The sequence below is a fragment of the Emys orbicularis genome, chromosome 7, assembly GCF_028017835.1.
Source record: "Emys orbicularis isolate rEmyOrb1 chromosome 7, rEmyOrb1.hap1, whole genome shotgun sequence".
NCBI classification, from domain to species: domain Eukaryota; kingdom Metazoa; phylum Chordata; order Testudines; family Emydidae; genus Emys; species Emys orbicularis.
In genome coordinates, this window is record NC_088689.1 from 119,799,708 (window position 1) to 119,813,683 (window position 13,976).

A 13,976-nucleotide genomic window follows, 5' to 3' on the forward strand; every position below is an offset into this window, starting at 1 on the left:
ACATGGCGCTCCTCCTGTCCACGTGCACCACCTTGGAATTACCTATCGTGGTATACACATGAACAATCACTCGAAGAAGAAAAGACAGGTACCTTTTCCGTAACTGGTGTTCTTTGAGATGTGTTGCTCATGTCTATTCCACATCCCATCCTCCTTCCCCTCTGTCGGAGTTGTCTGGCAAGAAGGAACTGAGGGTGGGGAGAGTGCGCAGCTCCCCTTATACTGCGCCAATCAGGCGTCACTCCAGGGGCCGCGGGGGCGGTCCCCCCCCTACGGGTATTGCTAGGGGAAAAACGTCCGGCACCGGTGCACATGGCAAGCACGCACACCTATTGTGGAATAGACATGAGCAGCACATCTCGAAGAACACCAGTTACGGAAAAGGTAACTGTCTTTTTCTGAACAACTATTGGCTATTGAGTATGAATTTACTGGTGATCAGAGGACATTCAAATCAGATCCTTAATGTTATTCCCAAATATCAAATGCTTCATTTCAGATGAAACTCTAGTTACCAAATAGCAGCAAATTAGAGACCTGATTCTAACCCAAGTTACAGTAGTAACACCATTGGAGTTGACTGAGTTATGCTGGTTTAAACCCAGCATCAGTGAAATCAGATTCAGGTTCGGTATCTATTTAGTCATATATCGGCATAAATAATTCCGATCCTCATCGTCACCCTTACTCAGTTGCTTATACTGAGTAGTCCACTGAAGTCAGTGCAACTAATTTGTCTAGTAAATTGCTGTTTGTCCTGCACAAAAATCACAGTCCTGGGCCCTCTGTGAATGTATTCTTCTGTCATTGTATGTGTTCTGATACGCACTTCTCTTTTCTTTCAAAAACAGATCTTGAAACCTTTAAAACTAAAAGAATTACAGTGTCTGTTCGAGAAGGTCAAGGAGTTGTGCTGCTTTGCAGACCACCGCCTCATTCTGGAGGTAAGAAATGTTTGCAGCTCTGTTGTTTGCTGCCATAGTTAAATGATGTCAGGTTGGAGCCCCTACACTAAAGGTGTCAGCACTGTGGGATTTTAGAGTAACTAACCAGAATTCCCCTGCAGTAGAAGTTTCATATATAAATATGCCATCTGAAATCTCTATTTCACAAAAAATTGAGGACTAGTCCATGTAAGGATACTCCATGCTAGTAAATGATTCCCCCCAACAATGTTTATCGTATTAGTGCCAGGTGAACAAGCATTTCAAAACCTTAAAGGACCTGAATGCACATCTGAGAACATACACCCTAGTTGACATTTTTAATATACCTCTCAGCAATAATTTCCATTCTTTATAACTTGTCTTAGATGCCTGCGATTTTAAAAATCTTTCTCCTGTGAGCTAGGCGTACTTAGTCAATTATGATTATTATTTTGTGATTATTGTTTGATATGTATTTATGTTGCAATGGAGGTTAACCAAGTTAGGGATCCTACATGCTAGGTACTCCACAGACATACAGGAAATGCCAGTGCATGTCCCAGAGAGCTTATAAGCCAAATCGTGAACATTGTTGGAACTATTAGGAAAGCAATAGGTAATAAGACAAAAATATCATAATGCCACTATCTGCATCCATAGTACACCCATGCCTTGAATACTGTGTGCAGTTCTGGTTGCCCCATCTCTAAAAAGATCTATTAGAATTGGAGAAGGTGCAGAGAAGGGCAACAAAAATGATTAGTGGTATGGTACAGCTTCCACATGACGAGAGGTTAAAAAGACTGGGACTGCAGCTTAGAAAAGAGAAGAGCAAGGGGAAATATGATAGAGGTCTGTAAAATCATGAATGGTGTGGAGAAAGCGAATAGGGAAGTGTTATTTTCCCCTTCACGTAACACAAGAACAACGGGTCACCTGATGACATTAATAGGCAGGAGGTTTAAAACAAACAAAAGGAAGGACTTCTTCACAAAGCCCACAATCAACTTGTAGAACTTGTTGTCTTGGGATTTTGTGAAGGCCAAAAGTATAATTGGGTTCAAAAAAGAATTAGATAAATTCATGGAGGACAGGTCTATCAATGACTATTAGCCAAGATTGTCAGGGATGCAACCCTATGCTCCAGATGTCCCTAAATCTGCAGCTGCCAGAAGCTGTGATTGGATGACAGGGGATGGATCACTTGAAATTGCCCTGGTCTGTTCATTCCCGTTGAAGCATCTGGTATTGTCCTCTTTCAGGATACTGGGCTAAATGGACCATTGATCTGACCCAGAATGGCTGTTCTTATAGGAGTGCATTCCAAGAAGATATTTATTGACTTAACCAGCTATGCCACTAATGTCCTCTTTCCCTCTCTGAACATCTTGGTAGCCAAGTGTCAAGCCCCCTCACTCTTCACCCTCTTCACTTCTGGGAAGGAGATTCTGCTCCCCCTTTTCTCCCACACCTCCACTCCACCAAACACACGTATCTTTGCTCCCTTACAGCTACTGGACGGAAAGTTCACTTGGCTTTTGACTGCAGGAGAGGAAGGGGCTGTTTAACTTCTCTTCTCTCTCCCTTTCATTCTGCTGGCTTGAGGGTCTGTATGTGTCAACTCCTGTTCTCTGTCCTGGCTTGGTGTGTGTGTGTTGGGGGGGATAAACCCCATCATGAGAGTGGGGGTACTTGTTAGGTGGGTTCCAGGGCTTTGCCTTCCCCACTCACACACTTGTCATGCAGCTCCTTCTCTCTTCTCACCTTGGAGGCCTGCAGTTGCTCCCATGCTTTCAGTACAGAAATGGCACTGACATGCCCAGTTGATTCTCTGCCAAGGCACTGAGTATGTAACGTTTACTGCAGATGTAAGTATTATTTCTCACTGGATGTAACACATGCTTGATGCAAAAACAACACGTGAATCAGTCATGAGGATCAGATTTAACCAGATATGAAATTTTGAAATAAAATGGCCTAGTGTCTCCCACTTCTATTCAGTATTGTTTAAATTGCTGCCTGTCAGACAATCAACACCTGCCACATTGACTGGCAGATGACACCCATCTCATAAGAAGTAAAATGTGCACTCTTGGTACAGTGAGAAGTCCACAGCCTCAAACATTGTTTATTTCCCTTATTTCTGCTCCTGAATTACCCTCTCATAAAACAATAGAAGACTTGGCTGCCTTTTGATTATGTTCTTTGGAAACTTAGAGTAAGTATCATGTTGGCAGCCTTTCCTGGTGACACTACAAGTAGCACTAGGCCCATTAATTAGCTGAAAGCAATAGCGTAAAACTCTAACTTTTAGCTTTAATGCAAATTTATTTGTGGGCACACTATTTAGTGGAAGAGTCACTCACCTCTTATTAGAACAAGATCAGTTCCTTTCAGTGATCCCAAGGGCACTGCTAGCGAGAGTCCAATAGTAATTGTTTACCTGGTTGCCTTTCCAGCCTTGCTTGTAGACCATGAAAATGTCACTCCATTGAGAGGTGAATGGGAGGGTGCATAGAGAAATTCATTAAAATTCCAGTCTGAGTCACTCTGTGTTGGAACGTAAGAATATAGAATCTGGTATGTTTCATTCTGTTTTGAACAACTTGAGAGACAAAGGACCCCCATGTATGAACTGGATATGGAGGAGAGAAAGAAAAATCACAGAAAGCTGAGGCTGAGGGAAAGGGAAGGGAAAGGTGGACGGATTTACCTGGATTTTGAAGTGTGTTCCAACCTCTAGTTAATTTCTTGGGGCTCAATGGCTTTGATTCTACAGGAATTCTAATAGTTGATTGATAACCCTTACGGTTAATTTCTGCCCTCTGGGCAGCATTGCTGAAGCCTATGTAGTTACGTAGCTGTAATTAGCCTAAGGAGCAGGTTTTGGTCTTAGTTTTGCTAGAATGGATCTATTTTCATGACAAACAAACTAATAAATCTGACTCTGTCTAAGGACGAGAAACTGTAATGTGGTGATGCTCAACCAGAGCTAAAACAAATATTCTGATGGACCATGCAATCATAGACATGAAAACAAAGTTCCGTTAGAGGCAAAAGGCTATGTGCATTTTATAATTCATGCTCTATTTTAAAATGTCTTGGACTAATTGGCTTTGGGCCTCCAATAAGATTCTGAAAGAAACTAGTTTTGTTTGCTTGTTTGTTTTAATTATTGATGTGCAATCACATTTCGGAAGTACCGCAATGTTAAATATTGGATGCTATTTCCTAGGCAAGGTGAATATAAACTAGACATGGGTGAATGGCTGGCATTGGTAATGCAGCGATTTAGCTATTATGGCTCTTTGCGTTTGACAGGGCCAAGCAGATGCAGCCTTAAAGGGGCCATTTTACAACTGGCTGAGCTTGCTAAATTTTTCTGTCTTTGAGATGATGTATATTCTGAACTCCTGTTCATTCCTCCCACACAGTTTCCCCTTTCTTGTTGCTGCGGAGATGGCACATTCTCCCAGCTCTCTATAGGAATAGACTAATGAAAACCTATTCCTGCAGATAGACAAATGCTTTTATTACCGATGTCAGTCATTCAATTAGGTCATGTACGTTGGCTTCCAGTATTTTACAGCACTGTGGAACTTCAAGAATATGAAAGTCTGAGGTGCCAAACAGAAGGTGATAAAAAAAACAGATGATTTTGCTAAGAATTTTTGTCCAAAATGACACGTAGAAAAAGTGAGAATTCCTGTCATCATCCACAGATGGGATGTGACTTGCATCCAAACTATAAATGTTATTCACCAAAATGGAGGGAAAGACAGCTGAGTTGCTACTGAGATACCACAACGGAATCCGGAGTTGCTCCTAACATCCATTTAGGATTCCTAGACTTGTGAAGAACTGTCCACTATCTAAAGCTGTTGGAGGTATGAGAACAAAGTGGAACAGCCATAGGAGTCGGATCAGGGTCCCTTTCTAAGCCCCAGACCACAAACAAACCTGAACATTGGGATGGTCAAGATCTGGGTCTGAGTTTTGCACCTCCAGCAGATCTGTAATGTTACGTGTCTCTGTGAAGCCAGGTTAATGTATTGCACTCCAGTAACCATTATTTTTGGTGTGATATAGTTGTGCCAAGATAAATGAATTTTTAAAATAAATATTGTTAAATTCACAGCCAAAGTTAATAATGTTTTACCAAGTGGTCTAATACGCACACATCCAAAAAAGCTATAGAGTGGAAGGAAGCACACAAGCATGAACAGTTTCATTTTCCACCTTTGAATTGGATCCTGACCTTGCAAACACTTATGTACATTTTTAAATATATGAGTAGTTCTATTGGCTTTAACGGCACTGCTCACAAGAAAGGGTAAGCACACGTTTGCAGCGTTAGGTTCTTGAACTGCCACTCAATCTGCAGTTGTTTACAGTCAGTTGATATAAAATGTATTGTATAAAGCCCAACATGAGGTAGTAATAAAGTCAGGTGAACAATGAAACCGTTACCTTTGACTATTTTATTCACACGTCATGGTGGTCTGTTATATTTGTGAACATCCATGAATTATTGATCCAGCTCTCCAAGCCAAAAGTTTAATCTCTGTCAGCCAGTTGTGTCAGCATTTCTCTCCCATTGATCTGTCAAATAAATAAACTAATTCTATACAAAACGGTTTAGAAATCTTCTTCAAAGATTTCATAATATCGTTTTTTAGGGTTGCTTTCCCCATGTCCCTGCAGAAACTATTCCTGTATTCTTAGTAATTTACTAAAGTGCACAGAAATGTTGAGAAGAGCTTGAGGAAAGAACTATTAAATCCTGTAAGAGATGAAGGGCAAAACACTGTCTGCACTTTGAATAGAGCTCAGGAAGAACTTAACACCCTTACCACCACACAGCCCATGTTAATTTTTAAAAAGTATGGGTCATCTTGCAAACTCTTAAGCATGTAAGTAACTTTACTCATAGGAGTAGTCTCTTTGAAGTTAATGAGATTACTCATGATCAAAGTTACTTATGTGCTTTCGTATTTGCAAGCTGAGCAAGTGCCAAGACTTCAGTGGGAGCAGGACTGGGCTCACATTCTAGTTTTGTTTGAATTATTTCTATTGGATTACGATGGGTGGATGGGAGTGATTTACAATAAATGCTCTTAACTGACTCATTATGTTTCTGGACTTAGTTTGCTAGCTAAGCTGTGCCATAAACTGCTAGTGAATTATATACTCACTTGCATTTGTGGGAGGATACTTCATGCCTCTTATAATGGACTAGGAAAAGAGGAGAAGACTGTTTATACTATAGTTATGGTAATTTTGGTGTTTGGCATTTGCCATTTGGGGAGATCAGATTAGATGTTAAATTGAATGGGGGACCTTCAATTTTGATGCATTTTGGGAATTTTATTTTTGAGTTCTTTTTTGGTCATAGATCCAACTGAATATTTATATTTTTATAATGCTTGTATTGGTGTCTAGCGGGTTGGGTTTTATTTGAAATAAATATTTTGCTGATATAACGGTGTGCACTTCACATCAAATCTCTTGTAATTATAGTTGACTGTTGTTTTTTGGATAATTCGGATGCCCCATATCAGGTATAATAATTGATTTGCAGATATGGGAAAACATTTCTAGCTGCTATAATTTTCACTGTATCACCAACTGTTCTGCTAAAACATATTGTTTTTCACAAATAATTAGGAAATTCTCCCCAGTATACACATGAGGTGAAATAAAATCTGAAGTTTAGATTTACGTGGACTTACAGCTATCTTTTTCATTCATTTTAACCATTAAGGCCCTCTGAAGTCCTTAAAGGGTGTTTTGATTTTTTGCTATCTTTATACTATGTTTTTGATTGTTTAGAAAGAGAAACAGTATATCAGATCTCTGGCGTGAATGAAACAAGTTAATGTTTGGCACACATTTCACATGCCCACTTAAAAATATTAATAGGATGTTCGTTTTCTCCTGAAAAGGAAGGAAGGAGCTAGCCACGAGGAGATGTTAAAAATTATTTTTTTCTGTACTGTTGTCTTTGTTCCAAAACAAGTAATTACTGAAAGAGTAATATAGGGTCAAGGCACTGTTAAGCAAATCAACTTCCCAAATTCATGTAGAGCATTGCCTGCTATCACATGTACATATGTATCTTGAGTTTTCATATAATTTACATACAAGATTTCTAATGTGCATGAGTTATATACAGTGATTTCTCCTTAATCTGTCAATAATTTTGTCACTGAAGGGAATGTTATCCATCTTTAAGATCTTCTCTGTTAGACAGGGAAGGGGTCACATTCTCCAAAGGGCATGGAATTAGTCAAACTGACCAACTTTCTATCTCACTCATTCAGTAATGTGGGCAACAGATAAACTGTATTTTTTAAGTTATTTGTGCCTGTGCCCATGACTCCCCTGTGATAGGGAGTTTTCTTCTTACAGATAACATTCAAGGTTCAAATCTTCTCTTGAAAGTCAAGAACATGGAGACCTGGGAGAAGGTTTAGAATGTGTGGGGAGCATGGGCTGTTATAGCAGGGGTAAAGGAAAGACAAGACAGAACTTGTGGCGCGGGGGATCAAATCAGTATCTTAGATGTCTGTATACTAATGCAAGAAGTATGGGGAATAAGCAGGAAGAACTCGGAATCATAGAATCATAGAATATAAGGGTTGGAAGGGCCCTCAGGAGGTCATCTAGTCCAACCCCCTGCTCAAAGCAGGACCAATTCCCAACTAAATCATCCCAGCCAGGGCTTTGTCAAACCGGGCCTTAAAAACCTCCAAGGAAGGAGACTCCAATACCTCCCTAGGTAATGCATTCCAGTGCTTCACCACCCTCCTAGTGAAATAGTGTTTCCTAATATCCAACCTAGACCTCCCCCACTGCAACTTGAGACCATTGCTCCTTGTTCTGTCATCTGCCACCACTGAGAACAGCCGAGCTCCATCCTCTTTGGAACCCCCCCCTCAGGTAGTTGAGCAGCTATCAAATCCCCCCTCATTCTTCTCTTCTGGAGACTAAACAATCCCAGTTCCCTCAGCCTCTCCTCATAAGTCATGTGCTCCAGACCCCTAATCATTTTTGTTGCCCTCCGCTGGACTCTTTCCAATTTTTCCACATCCTTCTTGTAGTGTGGGGCCCAAAACTGGACACAGTACTCCAGATGAGGCCTCACCAATGTCGAATAAAGGGGAACGATCACGTTCCTCGATCTGCTGGCAATGCCCCTACTTATACAGCCCAAAATGCCGTTAGCCTTCTTGGCAACAAGAGCACACAGTTGACTCAATGTTGGTAAATAAACAAAACTATGACATAGTTGGCATCACAGAGACCTGGCGGGATAATACGCATGACTGGAATATTGGTATAGAAGGGTAATATTGGTATAGAAGTGTACAGCTTGCTCAGGAAGGACAGGCAGGGAAAAAAGGGAGGAAGTGTTGCCTTATATATTAAAAATGCATACAAATGGACTATGGTGATGGAAAATAGAAGACAGACTTGTTGAAAGTCTCTGGGTAAGGATAAAAGGGGAAAAATACATGGGTGATGTCATGGTAGGGGTTTACTACAGACCACCTAATGAGGAGGAAGAAGAGGCGGATGAGGATTTTTTAAAACAGCTAGCAAAATAATCCAAAGCACGGGACTTGGTGGTGATGGGAGACTTCAGCTACCCAGACATCTATTGGGAAAATAACACAGCAAGGCACAGATTACCCAGTACGTTCTTGTAATGTATTGGAGACATTTTTTTTTTCAGAATGTGTAGACAGCTACTAGGGGAGAGGCTGTTCTAGATTTGATTTTGTCAAATAGGGAGGAACTGGTTGAGAATTTGAAAGTGCAAGGCAGGTTGGGTGAAAGTGATCATGAAATGGTAGAGTTCATGATTCTAAGCAATGGTAGGAGGGAGAACAGCAAAATAAAGACAATGAATTTCAAGAAGGCAGACTTTAACAACTCAGGGAGTTGGTAGGTAAGATCCCATGGGAAGCAAGTCTAAGGGGAAAAACAATAGAAGACAGTTGGCGGTTTTTCAAAGAGACATTATTAAGGGCACAAGAGCAAACTATCTCACTGCTTAACCAGGAGATCTTCAATGATCTCAAAATCAAAAAAGAGTCCTACAAAAAGTGGAAACTAGGTCAAATTACAAAGGATGAATATAAACAAATAACACAAGTGTGTAGGGACAAAATTAGAAAGGCCAAGGCACAAAATGAGATCAAACTAGCTAGAGACATAAAGGGTAACAAGAAAACATTCTACAAATACCTTAGAAGCTAGTAGAAGACCAAGGACAGGGTAGGCCCGTTACTCAATGAGGGAGGAAAAATAACAACAGAAAATGTGGAAATGGCAGATGTGCTTAATGACGTTTTTGTTTCGGTTTTCACCAAGAAGGTTGGTGGTGACTGGACATCTAACGTAGTGAATGCCAGTGAAAATGAGGTAGGCTCAGAAGAGACTAAAATAGGGAAAGAACAAGTTAAAAATTACTTGGACAAATTAGATGTCTTCAAGTCACCAGGGTCTGATGAAATGCATCCTAGAATACTCAAGGAGCTGACTGAGGAGATATCTGAGCAATTAGCGATTATCTTGGAAAAGTCATGGAAGATGGGAGAGATTCCAGAAGACTGGAAAAGGGCAAATATAGTCCCAATCTATAAAAAGGGAACTAAGGACAACCCAGGGAATTACAGACCAGTCAGCTTAACTTCTGTACCCAGAAAGATAATGGAGCAAATAATCAAGCAATCAATTTGCAAACATCTAGAAGATAAGAAGGTGGTGATAAGTAACAGTCAGCATGGATTTGTCAAAAACAAATTGTGTCAAAACAACCTGATAGCTTTCTTTGACAGGGTAACAAGCCTTTTGGATGGGGGGAAGCGGTAGACGTGGTATATCTTGACTTTAGTAAAGCTTTTGATACTGTTTTTCATGACCTGCTCATAAAAAAACTAAGGAAATGCAGCCTAGATGTAGCTACTATAAGGTGGGTGCAAAACTGTTTGGAAAACCATTCCCAGACAGGAATTATCAGTGGTTCACACTCATGCTGGAAGGGCATAACGAGCGGGGTCCTGCAGGGATCAGTTCTGAATCCGGTTCTGTTCAGTATCTTCATCAATGCTTTAGATCAGGGGTGGCCAACATGTGACTCCAGAGCCACATGCGGCTCTTCAGAGGTTAATATGCGGCTCCTTGCATAGGTGCCAACTCCGGGGCTGGAGCTACAGGTGCCAACTTTCCAATGTGCTACAGGGTGCTCACTGCTCAACCCCTGGCTCTGCCCCAGCCCCACTCCACTCCTTCCCCCAAGACCCCGGCCCCTTCCTCTGAGTCTGCTGCGCCCTTGCTGCTCCCCCCCAAGCCTTCTGCACACCACAAAACAGCTGATCATGGCGGGAGGAGGCGCAGGGATGGAGAGTTATGTGCTGATTGGCGGTGCTGCTGGTGGGTGGGAGACACTGGGGGAGAGGGGGGAGCTGACGGGGGGCTGCTGATGTATTACTGTGGCTCTTTGGCAATGCACATTGGTAAATTCTGGCTCCTTCTCAGGCTCAGGTTGGCCACCCCTGATTTAGATAATGGCATACAGAGTATACTTATAAAGTTTGTGGATGATACCAAGCTGGTAGGGGTTGCAAGTGCTTTGGAGGATAGGATTAAAATTCAAAATAATCTGGACAAACTGGAGAAATGGTCTGAAGTAAATAGGATAAAATTCAATAAGGACAATGCAAAGTAGGAAGGAACGATCAGTTGCACACATACAAAATGGAAAATGACTGCCTAGGAAGGAGTACTGCGGAAAGGGATCTGGGGTCATAGTGGACCACAAACCAAATATGAATCAACAGTGTAACGCTGTTGCAAAAAAAGCTAACATTATTCTCGGATGTATTAGCAGGAATGTTGTAAGCAAGACACAAGACGTAATTCTTCTGCTCTACTCCGCGCTGAGTAGGGCTCAACTGGAGTATTGTGTCCAGTTCTGGGTGCCACATTTCAGGAAGGACAAATTGAAGAGAATCCAGAGAAGAGTGACAAAAATGATTAAAGGTCTAGAAAACATAACCTATGAGGGAAGATTGAAAAAATTGGGTTTATTTAGTCTGGAAAAGAGAAGACTGAGAGGGGATATAACAGTTTTCAAGTATGTGAAAGTTTGTTACAAGGAGGAGGAAGAAATTTTTTTTTAACCTCTGAAGATAGGATAAGAAGTAATGGGTTTAAATTGCAGCAAGGCAGGTTTAGGTTGAACATTAGGAAAAACTTCCTAACTGTCAGAGTGGTTAAGCACTGGAATAAATTGCCTTGGGAGGTTGTGGGATCTCCATCATTGGAGATTTTTAAAAGCAGGTTAGACAAACACCTGTCGGCGATGGTCTAGATAATACTTCGTCCTGCCATGAGTGCAGGGGACTGGATTAGATGACCTCTCGAGGTCCCTTCCAGTTCTATGATTCTAAATTATATTGTACACAGCACTACAGCTGGTTGGGAAAATGTGATGGTAGCTTGGGGAGTGTTAGAAGTGTTGCTACAGAAAATGTCAGCTTTTTGTCAAACACCTGAAAACTTTAAGATTTTTGGACAAAATTTTTCTGATAGAAAAACTGAAAATTTTAGAGGAAAGCAGACACTCTCCACAAAAATAAAATAAAATAATTCAAAAAATCCTGTTTTGTTTTGTTTTTTCATTTAAAAAAAAATTACATGGAAAATTTTCAATCAACCTCATACAGTACATCTCAAATATACATCATTTGGAGGGATATCATTTGTTTTAGTGCCAGTTTCTCCTATATTTCACACAAATTTGGTGTACCCTCACTGTTATTGTTGCAGTAATAAAGACTCACATAACTAAGAATATACAAAGCATTATTAATACTAAAGAAGTGAATCCAACAGCATTCGAAGGCTCCTGCATAAATAATTATTTTTGTCTCTCTCATTTTGAGTGTTTATCACACATTGTGTCCCGAACTTGGTGATTGGAAGATTAAGATTGAGAATTATAAATGCTGACAGTATGTGCCTCGTGTGTATTGTATTTCAGCTTTGCCGTTGCAGTTCCAATTCACTGTATACATGTTACAGATTCAAGAAGTAAACATGTTGGGAATGCAAGAAGGTTGTTTAGACTTTAGAGATTTTTTTTTTTTTAACTTTGGACAAATCTGACAAAACTGTCCGAGACAAAAGTGTCTGTGTAACAAAAATAACTTGGTTACTCCAATTACATTCTAATGTAGTTGTTAGTATTTTATAGCTGAAGTGTTCACTCATGCCATTCTCCTGAGCACAAGTAGCTCTTCTTCATTGTTCATCTGAGGGGAGGTCAAGCCAAAAATTAGTTGAATAAATAGACTCTTTCTTCAATTTCTCTGCCTCTAAGGATCCAAACAGCCAGCGGATGGTGTCAAAAGGAATCTGGATTTTTATTATATAACTTGCTGCTGCATAACACCAGAAAAGCTGGCCATAAATAGTCCCAAAAAATAAAACACCAGGCTTTTGGTATGGAAGAACACAAGGATACCTGTAATGGATTGACGTTAATCTGTCAATAATACCTACTCGACACAGAGCAGACTAATGATAAAAGGGAATTATAATAAAATATAAACCCTGCCTCTTTTTAAAGGAAGACTATAAGCTCCATTCAACTTGCATCTCCAGCTACAATTACTAACATGCAAAAACATGGTCATTGAGCTAGAACAAAGATCAAATGACCTTTGGAGTGTGCAACACTGATTTGTAAATAAGATGGGAAGGTGGTGATGGGAGACCATTACTGAACATTGTGACAAAGTTCCGAGCCTGTATTGGTGGGTCCCACACTTCTGGGCGGATTCAGTGGCCTCAGAAACTCGACAAGGCCCCAATGTGACCTCCTCTTTCTCAGTGTAGTGGCAAGAGTCACAGCCTATTGAGTTACTTTCATCGCCAGCCAGTGTGGGAGATAGGAAGGGGGAATACCCCACAGTCTCTGTTGCTCCGTAGAGCTCAGTAGGCACAGTTTGGCCTCCTGCCTGGACTGAGTCCTGCTTCCCTTCTCCAGGGGATCTCTGTAGAGTATGGGGTGGGGGAAACCTGGGCCCACCCTCTACTCTGGGTTCCAGCCCAGGTACCCTAATGGTAGCAGCTGTTGGTGACTTTCCCTTCACCACTGACGCTGCTTTGATTCCCTGGGCCACTTCCCCTGTGGTCCTCTTTTCCTAGCTTCACCCTTAGCTCAGGATTCAGCAATGCTTCTTCTCCTCCAGCTCCTTTCACCTTGGCTCCCTGGAGGGCACTGGAAGGAGAGCTTTTAAAAAATATAAGAGGGACCTTGATTGGTTCCAGCTGTCTCCATTAGCCTAAAGGCCTTAATTGGTTAATTGGCCTGGAGTAGCCTTTGTTTGGCTATTCAGGGAACAGGGATCTGCTCATTCTGAAGGCTGATATACCTGCCTTCCACTACTCTCTTATATCCTTCTGGTCTGAATCTGTCACAGCATATTTTTTTTTCCCAAAGGATGTTTAAAATTTGTGACTGTGGACAAGGAAAAGGAGGAACTGTAAACTGTCCATCCAAGTAACTACCACAATATTGAATGGATTTGGGAACTGGACAAAGGATGTTTCATGAGAGACGTTCGTTCCACAGAGAATACGTCAGTGGAAGTACTTTAGTTGGAAGGTCACAAGGGAGAAGGCCAAAATAATCTGAGGGAGATAACGGAGAAACTTGAATCAGTATAGGTAGAAAGATGATACAAGACATCTGACAGCAGAGGCTGGGTCTCTGATATGTTGCCCTGGCCAAAGGTTTGGGAAATGGAGGAGAGAAAATGACTAGCTCTTGTAGAATCATAGAATATTAGGGTTGGAAGAGACCTCAGGAGGTCATCTAGTCCAATCCCCTGCTCAAAGCAGGACCAACACCAACTAAATCATCCCAGCCAGGGCTTTGCCAAGCAGGGCCTTAAAAACCTCTAAGGATGGAGATTCCACCACCTTCCTAGGTAACCCATTCCAGTGCTTCACCACCCTCCTAGTGAAATAGTG

At 41.2% G+C, this 13,976-nt stretch overlaps 1 protein-coding gene across 1 annotated transcript in view; it reads left to right on the top strand.

Annotated features, from left to right (window-relative positions):
- Window positions 1-859: 859 nt before the first annotated feature.
- Window positions 860-13,976, top strand: part of LOC135880792 (contactin-3-like) — a 103,584-nt gene continuing 90,467 nt past the window's right edge. Inside the window, exon 1 of the mRNA XM_065407132.1 lies at window positions 860-944. The gene's annotated coding sequence lies outside the window, so the exon portion shown is untranslated. The remainder of the gene's footprint in view (window positions 945-13,976) is intronic.